The following is a 16,708-nucleotide window of genomic DNA, read 5'->3' as shown; positions in this document are numbered from 1 at the left end:
ATGTTTAACACAGGAAAAAAACTGGACAGATCCCACATACTCAATAATTGGAAAGTGGTTACATAATTTGTGTTATATCCTTAAACTGGAATAGTATATAACCATTAATAATAGAAATGCAGAGGATATTTACAGACATGAAAACTACTGCAATAACTGCTAAGTAAAAGAAGCAATCTAGCCAAGGAGCACTTATATTCTATTGTCCCTAATTCTAATCATAATAATTAGATAGATACATATATTATGCATTATATACATTCATATCAATAAATTCAGAAAGACATACAACAAAATATAATGAGTAATTATCACACAGGGGCAGGATTACTATACTTTTCTGTATTGCCTTATCTTTTTTTTATAATGAACATCTATTAATTTTATAATAGAAATATTTTTTATTTTATTTTTTTAGAAATATTTTTTAAAGGCTATGTGTTTACGTGTCTTTACTGTTTGGGGACATCTGGTATTTTATTCTATAGGTATCAGATGCTTGTCACATTTAATAAAAATTAAGTTCACAGTCAAGAAAACTGTAATTATATAAAGAATTCATAGATAGAAAACACAATTCCTACCTTCTGGAGAGAAACTGATAAAAACATAACAAGTGCTGCGAGAGCCAGCAGCGTAATGGAGGCAGTAAATCTCTAGATGCTCTATGTCTTTACGAGTCCCTATAAGGGAGTACCTCTTCTCTCTGTAACAGAAATAACATAAACACACACATTTATTTAAAGGAGCAGCTGAAGGAAAATCATCCTTAGCTTGGAGCTATACAGGCTGCCTGTTTTCAAGTGGGATCTCTCAGGTAAACAGTTGGAAATATTATCACCTACTTTCTGTATGACCTTGGAAAAGTTACTTATCATTCTTCATGCTCAATTTCCTCACCTGTAAATGGGGATAGTGATATTATCAACCATAAAGATTAATATTCATAAAGTACTGATAGGAGTGCCAGATACTGTTGCTGTATATGTGGTTTTTAAAAATAAAAAGTGGGACTGAGGGCAGCCCCGGTGGCCCAGCGGTTTAGCGCCGCCTTCGGCCCAGGGCAGATCCTGGAGACCCGGGATTGAGTCCCATGTCAGGCTCCCTGCATGGAGCTTGCTTCTCCCTCTGCCTGCGTGCCTGCGTCTCTCTCTCTCTCTGTCTCTGTCTCTCTCTCTCTCTCGGGCTCCCTGCATGGAGCCTGCTTCTCCCTCTGCCTGTGTCTCTGCCTCTCTCTCTCTGTGCCTCTTATGAATAAATAAAAAGAAAAAAAAAGTGGGATTGATGTTATTAATAGAGATCCTATAGAGCATATTACTATCAGATACATTTTATTTCTGTTACTATTTCAAGTAATTCTCACCTTGATTCTATGCGGTATTAGTATTATTACTACTTGGCCTTCAGCTGTGCATTAATTTTATCAGCTCCCTAAGCTGATATAAAGAATTTCACAAAAACTGATCAATTGAAAAAGAAATATTTTTTGTGTTTCCAAAATGATATCCATTGGATAAAATACTATGTACTAATGGTCTGGTCTATTTAAGTACTGAACCACTTAGACATTACTTGATAAGTTTAAAATAAAAGCAAGGTCAATTGAAAACGTGTGTCGGACCTTAAGCCATAGCAGTATGATATGCTTTTCTACTATGTACCCAGTTTCCTCTTATTTTTGATATGATACCTTGAGAAGGCACAGCATCACCAATGAGGTATTCTTGCCAAGAATATTTAGTCTGAAGCTAATAATAAAAAAAAATTCAGAAAAATCTAAAGTAAGGGACAGCTTGCAAACACTGGCCCAGGCTTAAAAAATATCAATGACATGACACAAAGAAGATGGGAATTTTTTCTAGATTAAAGGATATTAAATGGATATGACAACTGAATGCAATGAATGATTCCTAATTGGATCTTGGATGAGAGAAAAAAAAAAAGACAGCTATATTTACTGGACAATTGGGAAATCTAAAATGCAGATTTCAGAAATCTTTATCAGTGAATAAATCTAAAATTAGGTGATTTGTACTTATAGATAAAATTATGAATTCATGCATTTATATTGATCACAATTTATTAAATACACCTATTCAGTGTGATATGCCTGAAGATTACAAAAGTTCCTGCGAGTAACAAAGATGTGGCTTAGCCAGAGTTCAGGTGAAGGGTATTGAGGACCTTTTTACCTAAGTCCAGCAAGTTAGCAAAATAGCTAAACTATGTATTTGTTATATTTGAGACCCAGGCCCTCTTCCTACTAAATTATTTTCCCTTCTAAGGGAAAGGAAACATTAAGAATGTTGGAGCAAGTTGCTTCATGCATTCCTCAGTAAAGAGGGGCACATCAGGAAGCAGAGAAGGCAAAAAATAGATGGCTTTGCCAAAAGAGCTACTTGCTGCCTGTGGCTGAGAATTAGAAAATCTGAAGCCTGGGAGGTTAACAAAGTCAAATTATAAGTGTTTTATAATTATCTTTTACTTATTTTTTAATAGGCTATTTTTATGATATAGAATTTGAAAGATATGAAGCAACAGTGATAATTTCTCTTCCAGTCTTGTCCCCCAGACAAGACTGTTTTACCTCCTCAGAGGCAACCTCTGCTAATAGATTCATGTATTCTTCCAGAAATGTTTAATGCACTGTGGTATCTACACTAGTGTTTACAGAAATGGAGCAGGTTATATATACTGTTCTACACCTTACTTTCTTCTTAGTATGTTTTGTTAATTGATCATTCTAGTACCGTTGCCTTACTTTATATTATTATTATAATGCTATACCATAAAAACTATTGACAAGAATACAAGAGGATGTAAAGATGTTTTCATATGCTAAGGAAATAACATGATGGCCATCAGGAAGAAAAAGCATTGAGGTGTCTGAGTGTAGAGTACTGAAGACACTAACTAAGTAATGTACCTGGGAGGATTTGTCTGAAGACTTCTTTGGATTCTAAGCAGGCGGGTGTATTGTGACCGAGCTTCTGAAAAGTTGCTGAAGTCTCTATCCTGAGAAGGGTGCAAAAGTGGCTAAGACTGAGCTGGCATACACGAAGGAGACTGGGGTTTGAAGAAACAGGGTGAAGAGTGCATGGTCATTACAACTGGAGATCATAGCAAGAATCATGGCAGTAGATCTAGTATATGAATTCCAGAGGCCAAGCAAGAGGAATTACGTCTTGGTGGATGCTGGCACATGCCCCATTGCTGGCCAAAATGTCAAGGGTCAAGCAATAATTCAGGGGAGACAAGCAAGCAGAGAGAAGAGTATGGAAACCCATACATCCACTGATGCCAGGATGATATGAGTCTCCCAGGAACCTGGAGAAGAGTAGAAGGGATGGAGAGAATCCTTCTAAGCTCAAGGGAAGAATCTTGGTTTAAAGCCTAAATTGACACAATTTTACTTTTTTTTTTTTTTTTTTTTTTATTTATGATAGTCATAGAGAGAGAGAGAGAGAGGGGCAGAGACACAGGCAGAGGGAGAAGCAGGCTCCATGCACCGGGAGCGCGACATGGGATTCGATCCCGGGTCTCCAGGATCGCGCCCTGGGCCAAAGGCAGGCGCCAAACCGCTGCGCCACCCAGGGATCCCACAATTTTACTTTAGAAGTAACCAAGCAACTACCAGTTGGCAAGATTAATTTTTCCTTTATCTGTGGTTTTAGTGGGGAGTGCCAGGAAAACGGGTTTGTGAGATATCAATTTTTAGATTTGGAAAACTGTATTTTACACACTTGAGATAAGCAACTATAAAATTTAAATCTACATAGCCAGCTTATAGAGCTGTTATAAAAATTCAATGAAATTGTTCTGTAAAAATGTACAAAAAATATATGGTGTGATTTTCTGGTTATAATTTCTTATTTAATTTAATTTTATTATTTTTTTATATTTATATATTTTTTTCTGGTTATGATTTCTAATAGTAACTCTCCTTCAACTTCCCAAGTTCCGGGGACCTTTAATGCACTCCCATAATGCCAGATTTTGTATACACATTCACTTCACAAGAGTATTAGCTTTGAAGTAAGTGAATCCTGGTTTCAAATTCTACCTTTGTTGCCACTACCTGTGTAAGTGTGGGGAAATAACTTCTTTGAGTCTTGGGTCTTTAGTTGTAAAACAGTATGACAGCACAGAAAATATAATCAATAATATTGTAACAATATTATGTGTATGATGAGCACTGAGTAACAAATAGAATTGCTGAATCAATACACTGTACACCTGAAACTAATACAACATTGTATATTAATTATACTTCAATAAAAAATATATCCCTTCTCAATATTCTTAATACAAATCTATCCAAAAAAAATGTGTGACTGGGATCCCTGGGTGGCTTAGCGGTTTGGCACCTGCCTTTGGCCTGGGGCGCGATCCTGGACTCCTGGGATCCAGTCCCGTGTCAGGCTCCCGGCATGGAGCCTGCTTCTCCCTCCTCCTGTGTCTCTGCCTCTCTCTTTCTCTCTCTATATCTATCATGAATAAATAAAAAATAAATCTTAAAAAATATGTGTGACTATCAAAAATTATTTCTTACATGTATGTATAACACATTGGCCCATTGTTGGTGGACCTACTGATTAAAGTTTATATTGCCCAGTTTTTGATTTGAAAAGTTTGATCATATCATATGTCCTTACTATGCAAGATTGATCTCTGTAAAATAAGGTTTCTAGTTACTATTTTCAGGCTGATGGAGTAATAAATATCCCCACATACCGTGAAGGAAGCAGGTCTCTGTCATAAAAAAAAAGCATTTAAATATAAAATATAAACATAAACAGCAATCTTCCTAAATCTTACCCTGAGACTGAGTATAGGGATTAGCTATAATTATTTCCCATTTCCTCTAAATAGAAATTTTCTTTTTTATAAAAGGTATTTATTTCAAATCTAACAAATGTTAAAAAGAAACTACTCAGTGGATAATAAAATCAATAATATTGATTTCTTTTTTTTTTAAAGGTATTATTTATTCATGAGAGACACACAGAGAGAAGCAGAGACACAGACAGAGGGAGAAGCAGGCTCCTCACAGGGAGCCCGATGTGGGACTCAATCTCCAGATCCTGAATCACGCCCTGGGCAGAAGGCGGATGCTCAATGCTGAGCCACCCAGGCGTCCCAACAATATTGATTTTTGATTAAAAGAGGTAGATTGAACATAGAGATTTAACTCCATTCCTTTTCAAAACCATACTAAGATACGATATTAAAATTTTTGTTAAAAAGCATAAACCAAGGACGAAAAGGAGAGTGAGAGATAAATGAATAACTGTAACCAAAATTTGGAAGCTAGAATGATGACAGCTAATTGACAGCAGATTCAAACAGGTTGAATCTGAAGCCAGCAGTAGGTAAAGTAAGGAAGCAGTTTTATTTGCACTAATTTCCAAAAAAAATTTGAGAACTGGTGGCACCCAGACTTCTGGAAGCAGGTTAAATCACAGCAAGCCTGGTTAGAAATCAATTTATGAATTATTCTCTTGCATTCCCTCTCTACCATTCACCACTAGACAAGTGCTCCTCCCTCTCTTATCCTGGCCAAAGACTACGTGTTTATTCTTTGGAGTATATAAAACAGAAGATTGCCAAACTGGGAAATTTTGAAGAATTCTGGAGGGCAGAGTACTCTGCTGCTGAAAACAGAATTGAATGAGGTTTTATATAACAAATATTGAGACTCCCAAGTCCTCTCCTACTGGGTTTGCAGAATGCTAGTGACCCATTATAAAGCCTCAAGGCAGGAGAGTGGAAGACTCCTTTGGTGAATATGACTTGAGTAAAAAGTAGTGTTCAGTGAAATGATACTGGGGGTTCCTGAACAAAAAAGCATGTTCAAATGTAGGGAGTTCACAACTATTAAGCTTCAGTTATGTGTTATCCTGGCATCCCCCTTTCTTCCTACCTTAAATATGAACTGACAGCCAATGACCACTAGACATCTGGGGAAAACCCCTGACATGAAAGATGGAGCCTGAAACAACTAACCAACCAACCAACCAAAAAAACCAACCAAACAAATAAAACCAAGAAGCAAACAGAAAATAGAACTGTTCAGGAAAAGAAAATTTCTTTAAAGAGAAAAAATCTTTAAAGAGATAAAAAAAGAATTGCATCCATGAAACAAAAACAGATTGCTTAAAAAAAGAAAAAAAATCAGGAAACAAGAGTTTCTGGGAAACAAAATTATGATTGGAATGGAAGCCTCAATAGAAAGGATGGAAGATGTCCCCAGAAAGTAAAGATATTGAGAGAAAAAACAGATGAGAGAAAGGATAAGAAAATTAGAAGACTCATCTAGGAGGTTCAACATCCAAATAACAGAAAAATAGAAAAGGAAATAGAAAAAAATCATCAAAGAAGTAACTCATGAAAATTTTCCTGAATTAAAGAACATGAATTTCTATATTAAAAGGGCTCAGTGAGTGCTTAGCCAAATGAATGAAAATAGATCCCCTACAGGGCACAACATAACCAAATTTCAGAACTCTGTGGAGAAAATTATAAAAGGTTCCAGAAAGCAAAAATATATAGAACAAAAAGTAGAACGTCTTTCAGCTTTTCACCACTGGAAACTAAAAGGCAATGGAGACAGACCATAAAAATTCTGAAAGAAAATAAATTCCAAACCCCAATTCTGTATTTAGCCACAATGTCAATCAAATATCAGTAAAGCTGAAAGCCATTTTCAGAGAGGCAAGATCAAAGCTATTGGTAGATGTGCTCCATCTTACTGAGAGTAAATGAAGAAGGAAAAGACAGGAGTTTTAAACAGGAGTTAAAACAGGAGTTTTAACTCAAAATGGGAACAAAAGAAGCCCCACAGAGGTTGCAGCTGAACCAGAAACAAGTACACAGAAACAAGCAAATGAGGAACAAGGCAATCATTAATTTTAGGGAAAACAGAGAATTGGAAACATGATGTGGTTCAGCCATGAATTAATTTTATATAGTTATAAAATGTGCTAAATTGAATATGAAGCATCAAAATCATGATATAACTATATTGAGAAGATGCTGTGTTTGTGGCGATGGGGTAGGGTAGGGGATATAACAGACTTAACTCTATGGTTTCCATAGGGAGAAATTAATAGATTATATGTGAAGCTGAAAAAAAATCAAGAAGTAGAAATATAATTATATTATTTAGAAATGTTCTTTTTCATAAATATAAAAAGGAATAGCTAAAAATGAACTGATAATGACTGCCCTGGGAATCAGAAAAGTAGTGGAAAGAATTGCTGAGCAGGAGATTGCTGGAGTTTTTTTTAAGTCTCATAGGACTACTTGATTTTTTAAATCATATCCATGTGTAATTCTGATAAACACAAAACAAAAGAAAAAACAGCATAAGATTGTCATTAGCCATGATCTGTGGAAACTTAGTAGGCATTTATAAATTCTTAAGTGTCACTGTATATGAAGTGCTTTATTATATAACCTTATAGGGTAAGTTCTAGAAAAACAATGTTGAGGCAGAGGGAAATCTGCTTTGGTAGCCAGCCCATGATAGGTATCTAAACATTGCTACTTTAACTGGTAATGATGAAAAACAAAAAGAGGCACTGTATGGGGTTCTAGACTTTCTAGGTTCTGCCTCTTTTTAGTTACAAGATAGTTACAATATCTTGGACAAGATATTAAATCTCTTTTTGCTTGAGATTTCTTCAGTGTAAATCCTTATTTCACAATAATGCTGAGTGTTAACTGATATAGGAACAGCAGTTAGCAAGTGCCCGAGACATAATGAATGTTTAACAGATGTTTGCTATTTTAATTTTATTATTTATTTATTTTTTAAAAAAAATATTTACTCATTCATTCATTCATTCATTGATTCATGAAAACACAGAAGAGAGAGAGGCAGAGACAGGCAGAGAGAGAAGCAGGCTCCATGCTGGGAGCCTGATGTGGGACTCAATCCTGGACTCCAGGATCACCCCCTGGGCCGAAGGCAGGCGCTCAACTGCTGAGCCACCCAGGCATCCCTGCTATTTTCATTTTAATCCCAAATTCCTAACTCTGGATTGTAAGGATCATATCCACTATACCTCCTTCCACTCCTTCCATGGAATTTGGGACAATTTATTCCTCATGTATGTCTTGTTTATCTACTCCACAGAGATCTGACTCAATTTTGCCCTAAAATCAATCATGCCTGGTTCACTTGGAAACATAGACCAGAAATAAATGTCATGCCTGGAACCACCTCTCTTTTCTTATCCACGCCTCTTTCCCTTTCTCTTAGAGCAGCCAGGAGCAGGATTTGTAACCAGAAGACCTAAGTTTGGGTAGGTCACTTAACCTTTCAGAGTATTGCTTTTTTTGCTTGTAAAGTGCACATGAAAATACCTACTGGAAAAGACATTTGATGTTTGCCTCCCTACCATGCTTTCCTGCTACTTCTGAGAACTGTATCCTGATTTTCACTTGGACAACTCCCAGCTATAGAGGAGGGTCTAATTGGCAAAGCCCTACCCCCCCGTCCACAGTTACATGCTCAAGGATGAGCTCTTAACCAAATGAAGACCAGTGACACTCAAAACTGTTCATGTCACCAAATGTGGGCTGACAATGGAGCCAATTTAGCTCCAAATTAGCCTATCTGAAGACCATTCCATGCTATGAACCAATGTATCATTTCTTTAGTCAAAGTCAGTGTCTGTGTGTGTGTGTCTGTGTATGTTCATGTGTGTGTGTGTGTGCACACACATATGTGTTTTGGCATGGGGTGGGCAGAGAGGGAGAATATTTTTCATTGCAACCAAGTGAGTCTTAACTCCTACCCACTATGTAAGTATTATCTCCACTATTTCTATGACCAACTAAGATGATAAATAAACTGAAAATTTGGTAAACATAAAGGTGTACACAAATGTTAACTATTATTACCATAGTTTTTATTTTTTATTATTATTATTTTTTTAAATTTTTATTTATTTATGATAGTCACACAGAGTGAGAGAGAGGCAGAGACATAGGCAGAGGGAGAAGCAGGTTCCATGCACCAGGAGCCCGACGTGGGATTCGATCCCGGGTCTCCAGGATCGCGCCCTGGGCCAAAGGCAGGCGCCAAACCGCTGCGCCACCCAGGGATCCCTACCATAGTTTTTAATAACGTAAACCCAACTTCTTCACAGAGCAAACTATGTGTTACAAAAGATTTTCACAAAAACCAAAGTCATCTTACAGTCGATGTGTTGGATATTATTTGTGAATATTTATTTTGCATGAAAACATAAGGCTATGCCATTGTTCAACTCATTCCAGGTCATTCATGTGACAGCAGCTCAGATGGCTTTCTTATTCATCAAACTCAAAAGGTTAGGGTAGTAACCCCCATATCTCTATCATACTCTTTGATATTTATGGCTGTATGCTCCATATATCTGTGTGAATCCTTTGAAAATATGAATTCTGTAGTAGTTTCCTAAAACGGAATTTTATCAGATTAATTAGTCAAGTCTGGAGTACTTTGATAATTGTTTTATGATTTATTAATAAAACACGAATTAAAGGGAAATTTAAAAATAGTACCTATTTCATATAAAAGCTGGTTTTATAAACCTGTAAAATAAAATACTTTTATTGAGTAAAATTGGAGTAAAAATTGGAAGTAAATGGGTATTTCAAATGAGCTCGACAGCTTTAAAAAAGGCATTTGTTTTCTTAAATAGATCACTTCTTCATGTGTATAGGATTAATTTGACTGGCAATTCTTTTCTTTCTGGCTAAGCAAAAGTAACCTGTAGCTCGATTCCTGTTTCATTTCTCAGAAACTGAATAAGTGCAGTTGAAATAAATGCCATTTAAAAGTATTTGCAGTTGAAATAAATGCCATTTTGAAGTATTTGCTCCATCTGATATGTTCTTGATCTTATTTCCAGGTTAGGTTCCTTTAGCTAAAGGATAAGCTAATAAGGCAATGAGGATGATTTTTGGTCTCACCCTCCATATCACTTCCTGATGACAACAATGAATATAATGATAAAAAAATTGTAAGCATGAATGTATACATCTTCTTATGAGGAAAATATCTATTAAAAATTTAAAAAGCCTGGGCTATAATTGTATTTTTATAGAATTAAAGTGAAGAGGTAAGAATGATAATCTCTAGTCAAAAATAAGTTAAAATATCAGTACCCCTGGTAAAAGTTCCATACTAATTCCAAATAGTATTAGACTGATTATTAGTCAGAAAAAACAATTAAATGCTTAAATTCCAGTTCAGTTAAACCAACAACTTTTCTTAATAAACCAGTTACAAACTAGGCCTATGAAGAGTCTGGTATTTTAATAAATATACTTTAAATCAGTTTTATCTTTCAAAATGGCTATGTGGGGAAGCTATAAGACAACCCTAGAAATCCTGGAATTGTTAGAAGTCTTTTGGAATTTCTGTTTTTTAATTGCCTTTACAATTATCTTTTGTACTATACAAGATCTCCTGTTTTTGACCCAAAAGGCATACATAACTTTTGACCCACTAAACTTAGTTGGAGATGACATTTAGTTGGTTTCAGAATTCAGATGAAACTAGTGTGTATATTTAAAAGTGTGTCACAGAACAAAAGCAATTCCATAGATATTTTGTGCAAAGGCAGTGCCCATGGAATAAGTCTATGGTTTCAGAAGTTCTACTAAGAAAGAGCCAAATAATAACCTAGATTTAAAATGTTGTGTTTGTCACTTTCACTACAAGTACATCTTAAGTTAGGAATAAAATAGTCTGAATATGCAGACATAATAAATTGTAGAATGTGTAATAAAGTTTTTTTTTTTTTTTAAATGAGCAACTCTTGGAAATTAATTCACTTTAACAAACACTTACTGAATGTATTCTATGTATCTGTAGTAGTGCTAGGTAGGGAAGGAAATAAACAAATAATAGGAGGCCAGGTCCTCAAGGTACTTGTAAGCTAATAGAAGAGGAAGTCATGTACAATAACCACTACAACATCTACTTCACTTAATTCTAGACTGGACTATTCTAAATGAAGTAAAAATCGTAGTTGTGTAAGTTAATTTACATTTAAATATTGTAGTCCTGTATTTTCTCATATCTACCCTATTACCACCACCACTGCGATAATATAAATACTTACCACATTAAATTGTAAAAATTTGCTTACATATCTGCCCCCTCAGTTAGCTTATGACCTCCACCACAGTAAGGACTAAAGGTCAGGAGAATTAATGCACAATGCCTAATACATGCACAACAGCTGAATAGATAAAGCAGGAAGTTAAATGTATCATCACTGAAAGAAATGTAAAGTGGTATGAGAACACTGAACAGGGAATGGTTTAATTTTCACTGGTGAGCTTGGGGGAAAGCTTCATAAGGAAAGTAGCATTTAAAGAAAATTAAGATCTTAATACACAGAAATATGAGACGAAAGAGGATTACACATAGATGGAACAGGGAAGGTTTGCAAGAGCATGAAAATTTTAAAAAGTAGTGGGTATACTTTAAAACTTTTCCTAATCTAGTATCATTGGAATTATAAGCTTTTGTGGTTGATTGAGAGATGTATTAGAAGCACGAAGAGGAGTAGTGGGAGAAATACCTGGACAAGTCAGTAGTGATTTGAGTGGGATTGTTTTCCCATACCTGGGCAGCTATAGGGGTCAATGCAGATGTCATGAAAGTCACCCTTGGGAATCTACCACAAGACTGAACATCATTCAATTGTCCATACTGTTTTAGAATAATGTAGAGCACTGTTTACCAAATGGTATTTCATAAAATAATATACACAGAGAGATGTAATGCATGCTTGCAGTGCGCAGTTCAATCTAGCATATTTTCCCAAAGAATTTGACTATGGAAGCCTTTCGAAACTCCTATTAACATCTCAGTTTGAAAAATATTATTGTGAATTCCCTAATTTTAATACATATGGTATCATAATATTTTAACTCAAAATTTGAGTCATCAGATGGGTCTTTTTCGAACCTTTTGATTCTTTATTACTAGTGGAAACAACTCCTAAATATCCACTAATTTGGTAGCAACAGAGGATACGAGATAGTATATAAAAAATACGATTGTCAACATAAGTTTACTTTTGTCCTATATACCCAAACCTACCTGAAATACTTAATAGTTCATGACAGATTGATCAAGACTACAGTGAAACTTAGTGAAATAAACATAAGGTTTGACTTAGATATAACACCTTAAAAATATTAAGAAACTGGAAACAAGGTGAATCTCCATAAACAGAGGAATAGTTGAATAAATTCTGGTACATTCATACTGTACAATATATTGTAGCCATTAAAAATATTAGAGCTATTTCTACAAAGTACTGTAGAATAAAAAAATGCAAGGTGCAGAGCTGTGCGTGCGTGCGTGTGTGTGTGCATGAGAGTGAGAGAGAGCCCATTTTTTAAAGCAATGAACAAAAAAAAATTAAAAAAATAAATAAAGCAATGAACAAAATTCCTGTCTGTGTGTGTATACATTGAATACAGGAAAGATATACAGTGGGTTAAGTTAAAAAATGACCTCATAAAGACAGGATCATAATTTTACATATATATGAAATAAAAAAGAAGATCTAAGAAAATGAAGAATATCAAAAGATACAGGATTTACATCAAAGTTGGTTATGATCAATATAACAAATTATCACCTGTTTGAATTCTTTGATAGTTTCCTATAATTACAGTGGGAGCTCAGGTGGGTGGGATGTACATTTCTCAGCACTTATCATAGATTTTATTTATTCATGAGAGACAGAGAGAGAGAGAGAGAGAGAGAGGCAGAGACACAGGCAGAGGGAGAAGCAGGCTCCATGCAGGGAGCCCGACGTGGACTTGATCCCAGGACGCCGGGATCTTGCCCTGGGCTGAAGGCGGCGCTAAAGTGCTGAGCCACCTGGGCTGCCCTCTTAGCATTTATTATATATCCCTTCATGATCTGGTCCCTCCTTTTTTTTTATATTACCAGAGTATATTCTACATTCCAGCTATTCTAAACAATTGAGCATTTATTGGAATGCTCTGTTCTGGTTCATATTCCTGTGGCTGCGTCCTTTTTTCAACTCTCCGCATGTTGAACTCTTACTTAAAAAATTTATGTATAAGACCTAGTCATACAAATATAAAAAACATATTATATAATAATCATTAAATTAGTGTAATAGGAATTCAGAGTCCTGACTGGGATAGTAAGGAAAAGCTATTTGAATTAGGTCTTGAAGGATTAGCAGTCAAATAGAAATGAGGTGAGAAGGTATTCCAAGCAGGGAGAAAGGACAAAAGTCAAGATATATAGGTGATATTCAGTACAGGACATCTTTAGGAGGCAGTGCCTGGTACATAGTGGGTATGTGGTAAATAACTGGATGGTTAGGCGGATGGATTTATCAGAGAATTAATGCAGGGAAATAGCAAGTTATAAGATGGGAAGAATGGAATGGGACCAGATAATTGGGTCTTAAATATATAGCAAAGATACCCCAAATCTATTCTGTACACCTGGGATCTTCAAACAGGAGTATGTGTACTTCACGGGGCACTGGAAAGACACACATGAAGTATCTTTCTGACTCATCAATTTTCTTTGGAAATTTATAATTAAGTAATTTAAATGATATCTATTTCAAACATTTTTATATTAAAACAAACAGATGTATTATGGAGTAGGATGCAAACTTTGTGTTGGTTTTTAAGATCAAACAAAAAAACTTTAAAGAAATATTGAGCTTGGTGGTAAAGGGCTTTCAGCTTATGCAACCAGATCCTATGATGCTTGTTGACATCCTTTCCTGGCCATGCAAATACAGAGTCATGAAAGGGATTCGAGCAAGGTAGTGACATGATCAGTGATGATTTATTTATATTAATCTAGCAGTAGGATGTTGGCTGGCCCAGAATGGAGAGAAGATTAGAAATCTGTATCCTAGCTAGAGAACTACTGCAAGAGTCCAGAATAGTAGCTATTGGGATGGAAAGAAGCATGATAAGCTCCATTAAAAAACTTAGTATTTCAACCAATATTGCAACTCCTGCTGGTATTAAAATTGATTCAGTGATACTAGACTTTATGCTGAGAAGCAGTTTATTATTGGTTAAGTAGTGACTGTGGTGCCAGCCTACTTGGGTTTAAATTTTGGCTCAGGCACTTATTTGTTGTGTGACTTTATACAAATTGTTTAACTGCTCTGTATCACTATTTCCTCATTTGTGTGAGAGGGATAATGATACTTACTATTAACTACACCACTAGATTGCTGTGAGGATTAAAAGAGTTGATATATGTTAAGCACTTATTTAAAATAGTGCCTGGCACAGTAAATACCATTTAAATGTTACCAGTTATAATTACTACTATTATTTTTAAAAATTAATTATAGTGACCTTCATCTTTCCTGAGATTTTAAGTTTCTAGGAATTAGGGAGAGCTATAGTATAAGTATATATCATCTAATTCTGTGATGGCTCTGGAAAAATCCCTGGGTTTTAGAATATCAATCAAGAGGGCATTAAAAACATTATAGACTAGGACAGTTCACCAGTGTATTTGTGCCCTGTTGTCCCTTCTTTACAATTAAAAAGTCTCTTTCAAATTTAACAAGCTGTTTTTAAAATGTCCACAGCAAGTGTTTCTGGTACCTAGTAAGATTATATTTATTTGAAAAAGTAAATATTTTCTGTTAAAAGTAACTGTTGACACAAATGGAGAAAAAAATGTATTCAAAGAGCAAACTCAATGATATACTGTATGCCTCCATATTCAATCATTTTTGACTAGCAGAAATGACAATTTCATAGGGTTCAACCCAATATTTCCTTAAATATACTTTGTCCAAAGAATACACATACTATTAATTTTCCTTAATCAAATTCTACATTTGTCTTTATTAGTTAAAATAACCAAGAAATAATGTGGACAAATAAGATCAACAAACCTCTCACATAAAATAATAGTCTAGAATTCAGAAAACTTTGGTCTTTGTCATGAACCTTTGATTCCTCCCCTTGACCCTGCTGTGCTGTTGTGGTAAGAAGGCTAGTCTTACAGTCTTGTTCCTACCAACTTTGCATATATCCGCCGCCACATGCCTTGTCTTTGTTTGGGATATTGCTTTTTAAAGTCTGCTTAGAAAGATTTTCTGGAAGGGTATACTCATTCTTCAGAAATTAAGGCTATTGAAATTAATGAATGAAAAACCAAATTGATTTACCACTGAATGCCTTTTGTAACGATTTGGGGGATTTACTAATATTCAGAAGGTCATACTTATTAAAATCAGTAGCAGCTCTAATTATTTAGCTGGCCATCTGCAATCTGGCCATCTGCAATCATTACTTGACTCTCCCAGACCAAATAAAAATATAAATGGTATCTTCAAGCTTGATTTTAGTTTTGAATAGCTCTTGAAATAAAGACAATTATATATAAAACATAAAATAATATAAAGACATGATTAGCAAACATTTTGGTATGGTATATATTTTTTTGGTTTGCAGGTTTAGTTTTAAAAGAATAAGATGAAAGCTACTCCAACTCTTTAAATATACAAACAAACCCTGAACTGCTTTAATACGTGGATATCAAAAGAATCCAATCTAAGTTATAGATCTATGTGAAATTAAATGAACTTAATAAAAATTAGAGTCTCTTCATTAGTAACTGTTACTAATGCCTGTAAGAAATATGGAAAAATATTGCCCTAACCTGTTCTGCATTTTAGCTTCAAAGGTTAAAAGGCTCAAAGATGAGAGAGGAAAGGTCTTCACCTTGGATTGCTCCGAAAGAAAAAAATTAGAATGAATAGGAGACATGGCCAGAATGAAGTGATCAGCTATGGAACAATACAGACCTCTAAATATTAAGAGCAAAACTCAAATCCAAGTAAAATCACAAGCATTACCCCACCTTCAATTTATTATTCATGCCACAGAGTAGTTTTTTCCAAAATACAAATCTGAGTATAACATCTGCCATTAAAAAAACCTCAATAGCTTTACATTGTTATTGAACTCAACAAAAATAAAAATGTCTTTATATGGACTTGTAGAGCTACTGTGATCCAGGTATTTAATTCGTCTAATAGCTTTCTATTCATTGACCTCTCTCACCAATTAGTTCACTTTATCATTTAGGCACAGGGTCCCTTCAGTTACTGATATTCTGTGTTGCTTCCAGCTACTTGGCTTCTTGCTATGCTTTCTGCCTAGAATGTTCTTTCCTTCCCTTTTGACACAGTAAGCCCATATTCTACTGGCAATTAACAATAAGACATATGATTTATTTCCGTTTGGCCTGTGAATAAAGTGTTATGAGGGCTACAGAAAGGTGATTTTATTAGGTGTCTCTATATCTTAATTACCAGAGATAGAAACTAACTTGGTGTAATTTCAGGAGAAAATAAATGTATTAAAAGATAGGAAGTATCTCACAGAATTCTCCAGGAAGCTGTAGCACTGGCTTTGGAGGCTACCAGACCAGGAAAGGAGGCCGCAGTGTACAATGCTCCTGGTTAGAAGCTTCAAGCTAAGATGCTGCCACTAGAAAACTTTTCTATTGTATTTGGAAACTGGAAGTGGCCGCCCATTTCTATATGTTTACCTTCTCTAAAAATGGAGTCTATGGACTGTTTTTTCATGTCTTTAATTTTTGCTTCAAAGACTGTGGTGTATATATGCCTGAATTGGCAGAGTCATGCTTGTAGAC

The 16,708-nt window shown here is 35.2% G+C and overlaps 1 protein-coding gene across 9 annotated transcripts in view; it reads right to left on the bottom strand.

The window, feature by feature from the left end:
• MBD5 (methyl-CpG binding domain protein 5) overlaps window positions 1-16,708 on the bottom strand; it is a 438,997-nt gene that overhangs the window by 145,592 nt on the left and 276,697 nt on the right. For 7 of the 9 annotated variants that reach the window (XM_041739751.1, XM_041739750.1, XM_041739753.1 and 4 more), the window contains exon 4: window positions 585-706. The exons of the other annotated variants lie outside the window; for them this stretch is intronic. The gene's annotated coding sequence lies outside the window, so the exon portion shown is untranslated. The remainder of the gene's footprint in view (window positions 1-584; window positions 707-16,708) is intronic. 9 annotated transcript variants of the gene reach the window in all.

The sequence above is a fragment of the Vulpes lagopus genome, chromosome 24, assembly GCF_018345385.1.
Source record: "Vulpes lagopus strain Blue_001 chromosome 24, ASM1834538v1, whole genome shotgun sequence".
NCBI lineage: Eukaryota > Metazoa > Chordata > Mammalia > Carnivora > Canidae > Vulpes > Vulpes lagopus.
This window is presented reverse-complemented; position numbering and strand designations above follow the sequence as displayed.